We start from the raw sequence: 11,088 nt of genomic DNA on the forward strand, positions 1-11,088 counted from the left end.
CAGAAGCAGAGCCAGTGAAAAATAATAAATAATCCTTTGAAACCATGACTGTAATATCTATTTTTTTCTCTGTAAAGATTATAAGGAAATGATGTCTTGCCTTTATATTAACAAAAATCCTGACAGTACTTACTAAAAAAGAGCAACAAATATTGCTGTCTAAATGTAGGTATATTCAGGAATATTCAGAGCTAGAGTAACTTCCCTCTCTTTGCCGATGCTTGAAGAACTACAGCCTACATTTTCCAACCCAAATCCAGGCTCCCAAACCCACATTTAAGCACCTACACAGTTTCAGACTAATTTTAGGTAGCCATCAAGCTGAAAACGTTTGGCCAAAACATATTATGCTAATTTTTTTTTCTCAAGTTATAGTTGTAAAGGCTCTGGGATTATGTCTAACACTACAGCTGTGTTGATGCATGCACACTACAAATATAGAAGGAAAAAACCCCAACACTTCCAAACCCAGCTTCAACAGTTATTAAGCCATCAACCCAATTACCATATCAAGATGTATTTGTGCACACCCCCCTTTTTTATTTTTTTATGTTCCTCACAGATCATCTCCATTCTGTATAAGTACCCCAAAGCTCCTGTCTCAGCCACTGTGGGTGGAAAAACAGCTAATGTAAACCAGGATGACTATTAACATCTCCTCCTAGTCCCCAGAGAAATGGTGCAAATCATGGATCGACAGTGAGGTCCCACACTTGCTTGTCTCTCTCCTCGACTCAACAGTTGGCACATACTTCATTGCTCATTTTATGCAACCAGCCACTCAAGTGTTTTGAAAGAACGGGCCAGATAATGACATTGTAAACTGCCCAGTGCCAATTCAGACAGGGCATCACGCAGAGTAGGGAAAAGCCATTCTCCAAAGCAGTAATAGTTCCTAATACAGCATTACTCGTAGCTGCATGGAGAAACAGGAAAACCAGATAATCTACAGCTACCAAAAAGGAAGCATGACTCAATTCAAATGACTCATGGTTGTGACTAACCTGTTTAATAGCTCTCTTTTTAAAAAGACAGCCTTCAGATCATTTATGCGTGTTCTTTCTCAACTGCCTTTCATTCCGTAATTTTAAAATGATTACCAAAGCACAATCACAGCGTAGATCTAAGCAAGTCACAATGACATATAAATGTATCTTAAAGCTTTAAATAAAATATATAGTAAGTGTTAGGAAAGCCTATTTGTTCAGAATTTAGATTATTTCTTAGTCAAACATAAGGCAAATACAACTGGAATGCCAGACTGGAGGGATGAAGGGTTGAGTCATCCTCCTATCAGGTGCCTGCACCCTGCCTGCAGGTGCTCTACAACTTACTGCTCAATCGCATTATAGTTTTACACAGTGAATTTCAAGCAAAATAAAAAAGGAGCTGAGTCCTCTCTCAGAAGCAAATGCAGCTGAGGTCAGGAACAGCAATGCTTTTAAGGAGAGCTTGAAGAACAGTAATCTTCTGGCAAAAAGCATTTTGCAGTTTCAAATCAATAGGGATATCAAATCTATAAAAGAGAGGAAGGAGTTCATTCATTATTATCCCAGTCTTCAATGCAGGGTAAACATTCCTCCTCATACACCATTAAAATGAATCCCCACTATTTAAAAACGTTTATAAAACCATAACTACTGTTTGCACCTGTGATGTAGAGTGGGCAAATGAATTTATTACTAGTTCATTTTTACAAATAGTCATATGCCAAAGTAAAGAGCAAGTAGGAAGGAGAAAAGGAACCAAATGAAACCTATTCTCCAACTGCATCACCAAAGAAAGCTTTCTAATCTCAACTCTTACCACAAAGTGTCCTGTCACCCTTTGCAGCAAATGTTCATATCCACCCAATGCAGCCAGCACTAACTGAAAAGGCTGTGAAATCAGCTGAAGAGACATACTGAAATTGTCCACTATATGGTGCTGTAATTCATCTGCTATTCTACTCTATCATTTGGTGAATCTATAGAAGTATCACGTTTCAAAATTACACTTACACCTAAAACTACACATACAATAAATTGTCCATGTAACAGTTCTCAAGAGTCTCCAAGTAGGTTTATCTGACATTGCCACTAATGGAAAAGAGGATTAATGGGCTTTATTATTATTTACTACCCTCTCCTGGACAATTGCTTTCCCCAAGTTGTTGCTAAAGGCTGTAAGTAGGGATTCAGACAAAGGCCCTAGGTGGCAGAAGGGAACAAAATGTTTGTACTGTCATTTGGGGGATCAGGCAGTAACCAAGGACATACTAAATTTAATCCATACTGTAGGGAGCCTTTGTTTGATTGATTAACAACTGCTATAGACCAGTTAAGCATCTCTCTCTGCTATCTGGGAGAACATTTCCAGGTAATTTGTCAGAAAATATTTAGTTACATGTGCTGATGAATTCCTGAGTTTCTACTATCCTCAGCATCCTCACTTCCTTGGTTGTGCACTGTACACTTTTCAACAAATTTGAAACTGCTTCATACTCAAAAGTATGATAAACTGATTACAATTAATGCAGCAGTCATTGTTACAAACCATGTAATACACTTCCAAGAGTTTCATCTTATGCATCAAAGCTGCAGAGGCCCTGTAAATAATAAATATGTCAATGCACGCATATTCAAGCTCTCACCCAAATACCTTTTGGCTCACAGCAAAATAAGACTATAAAGCATTTCCTCAGTTTAGTTTTAGGAGGTTGCCATTTAATTTTCTGGGAAAAATTACATTATGCAAAAGCTCTATTATGCCACCCTGCATTTCATTAATATTTCATTTGTTGGCAGAAGCCCGTTTCAATTTTCAAAACCCATTATGAATGTAGGGAATGACGTCCATGAAAAGGGCTAGTCACAACACTGCTGCACCTTGACATGAATAATCATCAACATTTTTCATAATGTCTTCTGATCTGTGCAAAAAACAACTTTCAATTTAAAAGGAAAACGTTGAGAAATAGTAGAACTGGAAACACATGCCTCAGATTTAGTCCAAAAAATAGTGACCTTTTCCCATATTGTTTAAAAGTAGTCTTGACAAAATGAGATAGTTATTAGCAGTAGCAATCTGTTTACATAGCAATACAAAGTGCACAATTAGAATAACGCCGGGACATACTCTGTCCCATGGCAGTGAAATTGCATACAAAACATTACATACATACAAAAGAATTAGTAAGAATTTCAGAGGGATACTGAAAAATTCCTGCAGGTCTCAGTCAGATACCTGGACAGGCTTTTTTTACCTGTCTGTATTGTAACAGTTTGCAAAGCCTGCAAATGAAAAGTCACAGCAGCTACCGTTGAGGTTAATTCTCAATCTCTCTCATATGGTGGGTTACATAGGACTTCATCAATAACAATGCAGTTCCCCTGCTGCAGAAGCACAGGCATGAGGTATGCACATAATAGCCAAAACATGCAGCAACCCTCATCTCCAACCTCATATATATATTTTCCTGGAAAGCTGACAGGTTGTTAAAATGTTAGATGGGAGCTCCTAGGAGATTAGCAGCTAGATTAACCTCATGCAGCAGAAAAGTTCTGCTTTGCAGATACCCTAAAATTACCTTGCTTTCTCTTACATTTTTGTTGTTTTCTCTTCACCTGCTTCATCTCCCACTTCCAAAGCTGCTGGCCTCCTCAGGCTCTCAGGAGGACAAATCTTAGAAGTTGTTACTTAAGGTGTCTCTTCAGCAATTAAAGACTTTAAGGAAATAACTTCCAAATTTTTCATATATAAGCAGACCACCTGGTTCTTCCGTAAGTCATAAGGAGGCAAGCAGCAACTCTTCTTCTAACTCGGGACCACCGCTGTCATTTTAAAGTGTCATTACAGCATCGATGTAGACAGCACAATCCATTTCTTGGTGCAGAGCAGCCATCTAAGCTATGAAACATCCTGAGAATCTTAAGAATCACATAGTGGCCATAACTCAAACCACCATCCAGCCATCTGTGTTTCTATGTATGTTTTAACAGTGCACAGTTTTCAGAATATAATTTTTGCTATTGCTTAGGTCAACAAGACATACTCCTTAAGAGGAAGAATTCATCCAATTGTATGATTTAAAATCACCATGCAATTTTGAGAATCTGAAAACCTGTCATTAATGTAGTAAAACATTCTTGTAAATCCATTTCAGATACAGACACAGGCAACATCTACATAACAAAGTACCTTCCTACTACCACTCACACAAACAAAAATTAGAAATATAGCAGCACTGTTTGAATGGCGCTTCTTAACATGACTTTGCTAAATCCCTAGACATTGAATATCAGCTTGAATATTCTTTTCCAATTTTCTTTCAAAGTAACATCAAAACTGAAAAGGTCTGGAGCCATAAACAAAGAGATGAAAAAAAGTGTTGTTGCTTCCTTAAAAATCTGAGAGATTTTTATCTAACAATTTGATCTAATAGAGAACTGAAGGGGACAAAAAAAATGTTAGTGCCTGGCAGGGATGTGCTGATGCTCTCGGGTGCACTGACACTAAGTCAGTAACCCACTAAAGCCCCTTGTTCTACCCACCATGTATGCAAAAAAAGCCTTTTGACTTGTGGGATCAAAACCAGATTCAGGGCAAGGTAAAAAAGGGAGAAATGGCACTGCTCTTACACCTGAAAAAAATTAAAAGTTAATGTATTGTTGTGGGTGAGGAGAAATAAAACCTGATAAAACACTGAAAAGGGTAGAAGTATCTCAGTTCATGGTTGTCAAGAAGGCTGACAAAACCTGAATTGTTCAAGTGGGGTGGGAAGAAGCACTGAAAGAAAATGGAGGAGGGGGGGAATGGGTCTCTCATTGAACTTGAAAAAGGGAAGACAGAGAATGGAAAAGACTGAATCTTGGTAAGTTTCCCGTAAGCACAGAAAGCATTAATTATGATAACAGAAATATTAAACTAGAAGAAAAAGCATCGATAAGAGCCAAGGTAATTTATCTTTCCTGTATTTATAGACACATAAATTCTTTTTTTTTTTTTTTTTGCAAAATTTGCAATAAAGACCCTGCAAACCAAACTGTTTAGATGAGACATCTTGTGAGTGACCTATTCTTACTACGCATTGTAAAGACACTGTCATGCTTGACATTGTTTCCATCTGTATCCAAAAATAGGCTGTAGGACCTCTGAAAATTTGCAAATCTAATTAATCCAGGGCAGAGGTAACTATGCTTGCTTTATTTTGCATTTCATTCAAAAAAATTGTAGATGTTATACTATCTTTTTCATTGAATTAATGCTCAGGGATATGCATGACCATAAAAAGCCATCTGGTAATTCTAGCCATGGAATCAAGCCCAGTGACTGTTCTTTAGCCTTAGCACCCCAGATAGCTAGGACTCAATTTTTATGAAACAGATACACAGACAGTAACATATGCAAACAGGACAACACAATCTGCATTTTTCCTTTGTTTATATAGTCATTAAACTGGATTTCTATGTATGCAAATTATCAGCTGGTTGCATAAGTATGTGTGCAATAATTATCTGCATTAAATCATGATAAAACTACGGCAAATTATATGGGAAACAGACAGTTGTCTTATGTGCCTATTTTGATCTTCTGGCAGTTTGATTATACGCTGGTTTTTAGAATATTCTATGGCATACAGTTTATAACTTAACCTCTGTGAGTTTGGAACAATTAGAAATAATTACAGAACTGACTGATAAGAACTTCAAATAAAATTAAAATTAGAATTACCATAAAATTAAAAAGAAGTATTTTTGTACCCATTTTCCTTTCTGGATGTGATGAAAGCTAGTTTTACTTTAAAAAAAAAAGTTTTAATTCCTTAACAGAATTGTATGAACCTTTTTTGGTATACAGCTACCTCAGATGAGTATATGATTTATACTTTGATTTATAGTTCTATCAGCCACAGACAGATTTACATTTTAATTAATTCTCTCCCATTGACAGCTCTAATTTGCAGATGTTGTGCACATAGGCTTTCACTCTAAAACAGAAGCAGAAATTCTGGCATGTTCAATATTTGGAGAGATTCGTATCTGCAATGATAGAGGCTAAACAGACAGGACAGATGGGCAGAGGAGACTGGGGAACAGAAATAAATTAGGACTTGATGCTACCTGAGTACCAATTTATCTGGAAGCTAGTATGTTAAATGAGTAATTTTCTCTAGTTAGAATACTTCTTTCCAGCTAGATTCAAATATTTCAGTAATACTTCTTAATGGATCGAATTTTTTTCTTTAAAAATGTTTGATTTTTGTCAAATGCTAATGCACAAAATCAGAATGTGCCCAGCTAATTTATACAGTGCCTAAGAGCAACCCTTGAATGGGTTTCTACAACTAAACTAAAAACACGCTTGTTCAGAACTCCATCAGTTAGTCATCAGTGACAAACTGATAAAGAAGTGAAAAGTACCAACACAGTACCTGTATTTATCCAAAATAAAACGTTTTCATTTGCAGATTTTTTAAAAGAAAAAAAATACTAAATAGTCTCCTAGAGTTACTTACAAAGAAAAAGTAAGAAAAGAGATGCTTATGTTCTCCCTATCCTTCTTTTCTCAGTCACTCAACCTCCTACCATTCCCATAATTCATGCAGAAACGGTACTGGGAATCACAGCTCAATCTGTCTGTCCTGGAGCATGAATACGAACTTTGGCTGTTCATGTCCAGTTTGCGCCAAACTGTGGGCTACAGAGAGTTAATCTCTCCTGACCTCCCCTGTTCCAGTTTGTACCATAACTCAACACAAAGGAGGATTAGGACTCTGGATTCACCTCTTAGTTTAATGACACCCAACTGCCCACGTGAATCACATTCCCCAAATATAAACATAGAAATGTCTCAATGAACTTAGAAAAGAAAAATTACTTGGGAGGTTAGAGACTGAAGTTTTCACCAAATGCAATCTGCATAAAACTGCACTTTTTAGTCAGTATATTGTTCTATTAACAAGGCACATTAAAAATCAGACTAAAATATACATTGCTGAACAGAAAATCATCCAAGTCCACCTCTGGCTGGAGATGACCTGAAATGATTCAAACATCCTAGCACCAACTACGTCTCACTTGAGACCTAATGCCAGCCAACAGGAAAGAGCAGTTCAGGAGCTCAGGTGCCACTCCTGCCTTCTGAATGCATCCTCACATGCGACCATGTTCAGTAAATCTGTTCATCACTTGAGGGGAGGGACGTCACACACTGAGCTCCTGTCCTAGTCTTACCACACCAGTGAAACAAGCAGATACTCTTCTGGAGGATGAGGCAAAGATGCGCGAGCGCTTATTCACAGCAACTTTGTCAGACAAAATGAAAAGCCCAGTGCCATTCAACAGAGATACTACAAAGCAGTCAATGCCCTCCCTCAGCAGGCTACTAAAGACATTTATACAGTATTTTGCAGAGAAATCCTAGATTATAGTTTGTCATCTGAGCTAGCTAAAAGTCTTTTATTTAGAGTAGTGTGACATAGAAAGAAGTAATAACAGCAGTTTAACAGTGCAATTGCGTTGCCTCCTGTCAGTTCATTACATGGGCAAAGAAAGGACCATCACAAAAATAAGTATCTATATAGATGCGCCCAGTTTTAGTTTCCAATATTCACCATTAAAGGCATCAGAGATTTAAAATTGGCACCAGAACTCAGGTATTTCAGTGGCACTGAATTTAATATTCTTACCACTTGCAATAACTTTCAGGATCAACATCATTTTACAAGTCACGGTATTCATTAGAATACTAATGGCACTCAGTTGCATCAAATAGAACAGTGTACATAAAGCTCTTTCAAGGTCAAATCCAGCTTACATTCACAAATGAAATAGAAGGGCCATAAAGTGAGAACCAACTCAAGATGCAAGTTTAGTTTTGACTGACACAAATCAGAAGTGTTGGTTAATGAATTATTCCCAGTGAATTAAATAAATGAGATATTCTTCCTGCCTGGTGCATTGTAGGCATTTTCATTTAATATTTCACACCAAATGGATGAATCACATGTGTCTTGATCTGCCCTCATGGAAAACCTTGACTCATCTTCCCAGGCACTAATAAAAACCTTAGCAATAACACTCTTAATAAGCAACAAGCACTGAGAAACATATAAAAATTATTTGCTTATCAACAGTTATAAATATTTTAAACTGAATATTTTTTTAAAGAGCAAAACCAGAAGCAACATGCTCTGAAGCCACTTAATGTTACAGCAAGCTGTGCTCGACACACCACCCTGGTGGGATGTGACGAGGGTGGTATGATCTGTCACTGAGTCCCGCATGGCCTCGAACCACCTGCAGGCCAACAGACACTGTGTTCAGGCACCCAAAGTGATCCAGTTCTTTGCATACAACAGATGTATCCCACATAACTAGAGCAGAACTGCTGTCCCCTTGGCTCTAACGTGCCCAGCATACTCCAGGCTACCAGATGCTGCAATGCAGACATGTTTTCCCTGTCTAGATGTTCCCTGGGAAATTGATCATGCTAATTTATGGCCACTAGACTGTCAGAGCATCATAAACTACTGTCTCAACTCCTAGTGATGGGCTTCATTAATTTTATTAAAACACAAATTTCACATTAGATTTTTGATCTGTTATTTTGACAAAGCCACTAATTCTCAGACAGATAATTTTCATCAAGCATACGTTATTTTCTGCTAGGATACAGTATATATTCTATTCCAAATTACATAAAGCCTCTGTGCAAACTAATGATATATTATCCCCTGTGATACCTTTATGTACAATAAACAGTCCCAGAGTCCCTAAATTATTCAGCACAATGTGCTTCAGAAGCAGAATTTGCTCGTATTTCTTTTGGTGAAATATAGTTGGAAGCCAAGTGGTTCTATTTAACCCATTCCCTCAGTCAAGCAGCACTCGTTTGGTTAACTTTAAGCAAAAGAAATGTATCTTTTCTTTTGATCTTCATTTTCATTTTTTAAACTAATCTAGGAGGTCTGAATCACCCTATTTTACCTTCAGTTCAAGCCTCACAAATAAGCATATCACAAAAGCTAAGGAACTATGACAGATGACAAAAAGCACTGTGTAGTTGAAGATAAAGAAGAGAAAGACAAATTAGTTAAGTGCTGGAGTAAATCGACCAGGGATGTTGCTCAATCTTCATCTCTGGTAGAGAGATCAGGTTAGACAAATGTCTGTAAAGAATGTTTTAAGTGGAGTTTACCTTGCCTTTGGGCAAAAGTATGGATTAGATGACCTCCTGAGATTTCTTTCAGGTCTCAGTCTACGAATATAGCAGCATTAATCACTGCCTGTCTTTGGAGTTACCTTCATGGGCCTTGTAACTCTCAGGATGACACTCAAGAAGAACCTCAGCTACTATAGCAACATCACAGAGCTACTTCACCTTCTTCTATAGGGCAAACCAACAACTATCAGACTTGCTATAACATGCATTTTTTTCTTCATCTGACTGTATCTTACCAGGTAAGACACAGTGTTTTAACGAATTTCAAGCAACAGGCTTTCTAGTTGGCTGGCAAAACCTTTATAAATCATCTGTCAAGAAGCAAAAAGCAACATACTTCCAGGGTTCAAGGAGTTGCGAGTTTGAGAGCTGCTTGAAGGGAATGAGGAATAAGGGAAGGCCTTCTGCACCTGTAGGTTCCTGGCACTGCCCCAAGACCATCTGTGCAAAAACCTGTGGGAAGGTGAGCTTTATCCAATTCAAAGTATTAAATGTTTTTTCTGTTCGGTTCCCCCTTGGTACACTTACACTTCTGCTCTTCTCAAAAGCCTGTCACTATTCAAAAGAGCTACGACAAACTAAAATAATGCTTTCCATTCTGAAGTCTCCTTAGTAGGAGCTAAGAATGGTAATAACAGCATGAAAGCCAGGCATCCATTTTTATCACCTCCTCACTGCCCAACATCTCTAGGTCAGAAACACATTTCCAATTTCTTTTTTGGCATCCACAGAACACGTTTCAGGAATGCACAGTTCTGTGTGAGCAAGAAATCCAGAGATACAGGCAGTGTCTTTGTGGAGCAGGCTGACAGAAACTGATACTGTAATACTTGTGCATTTTGAAAAAAAAAAAAAAGGTAAAGTTTTAAACTAACATAATTATTTCTTACCCCAAACTGTTCATTCAATTGTACCTAAAGTATGGCTTGAAACATAATGGGCAAGCTGCAGCAGAAAGCATTTCCAGAATTCAGTTCTTCTTTCATCACGCACCTCAAAGCAAATGACAGCTGATATAACAGAAAAATAGCCTGACATATTGAGAGAAGTAAACAGGGAGCAATTCAGAGAGAAGAAAACAATATTGTACTTCCATTTTATTCTTTTGGCTTTAAAGTGAGTACCTGGCTGAGGCATTATGAACTGTCATAACAGAACAGTAGCGTATATTTCCTTTACATTATTACATTTTTGTTTCTGTTTTTAAGAGCCGATTAGTCCCAAATGCCTAAAGAGAACATCACATGCTGCATTAAGGAAAGTTTTGCCATGCTTCAGAGTGACCAATGACGGTCGAAGCAGCAGCTGCTTTGTCAAAGTAACAGATGCAAAATCTAATGTGAAATTTGTGTTTCATTAATATGAATATTGCAAATGTTTCATTACTTTACACACATTCAACATTCAGGTTAATTGATTCCCAAGAATTTCAATGCTTTCTAAAACTTCTTGAAAAAAAAATTTTTTTTCAGCAGTACATTTGGTTGCAAGATTGAAGTCCCTGTACTCTGATCAGTATCTCATCTGGACAATCGCTATTACTACAAATTCAATAAAAGGCAAAAAAAAAAATTACTTCAGGGGTATTTTTTGCCTTTTTTACAGTCAAAACTTTATTACTATGAAGCATTGATTAAATTCCTCTATTTGTTTTTTAAAGGCACTAATTAAAACTAAAATCTTCTATTATGTAGCAAATAATTTATCAACAAGGTCAATCAAACTACTATTGTTCCAAAATCTGGTAAACTCTCAGGAACATTTTGTTGTTGACACTGTACAGCTTGGTTTTCAGCAATACTTAACATACCTCATATCTGAGGAAATATGTATACAGTAGAATATACACTTTTGAAAAGGAACAAAGATGACATTCAAACAGAC

Source organism: Phaethon lepturus, unplaced genomic scaffold (genome assembly GCF_000687285.1).
Source record: "Phaethon lepturus isolate BGI_N335 unplaced genomic scaffold, ASM68728v1 scaffold13052, whole genome shotgun sequence".
Taxonomy (NCBI): Eukaryota; Metazoa; Chordata; class Aves; order Phaethontiformes; family Phaethontidae; genus Phaethon; species Phaethon lepturus.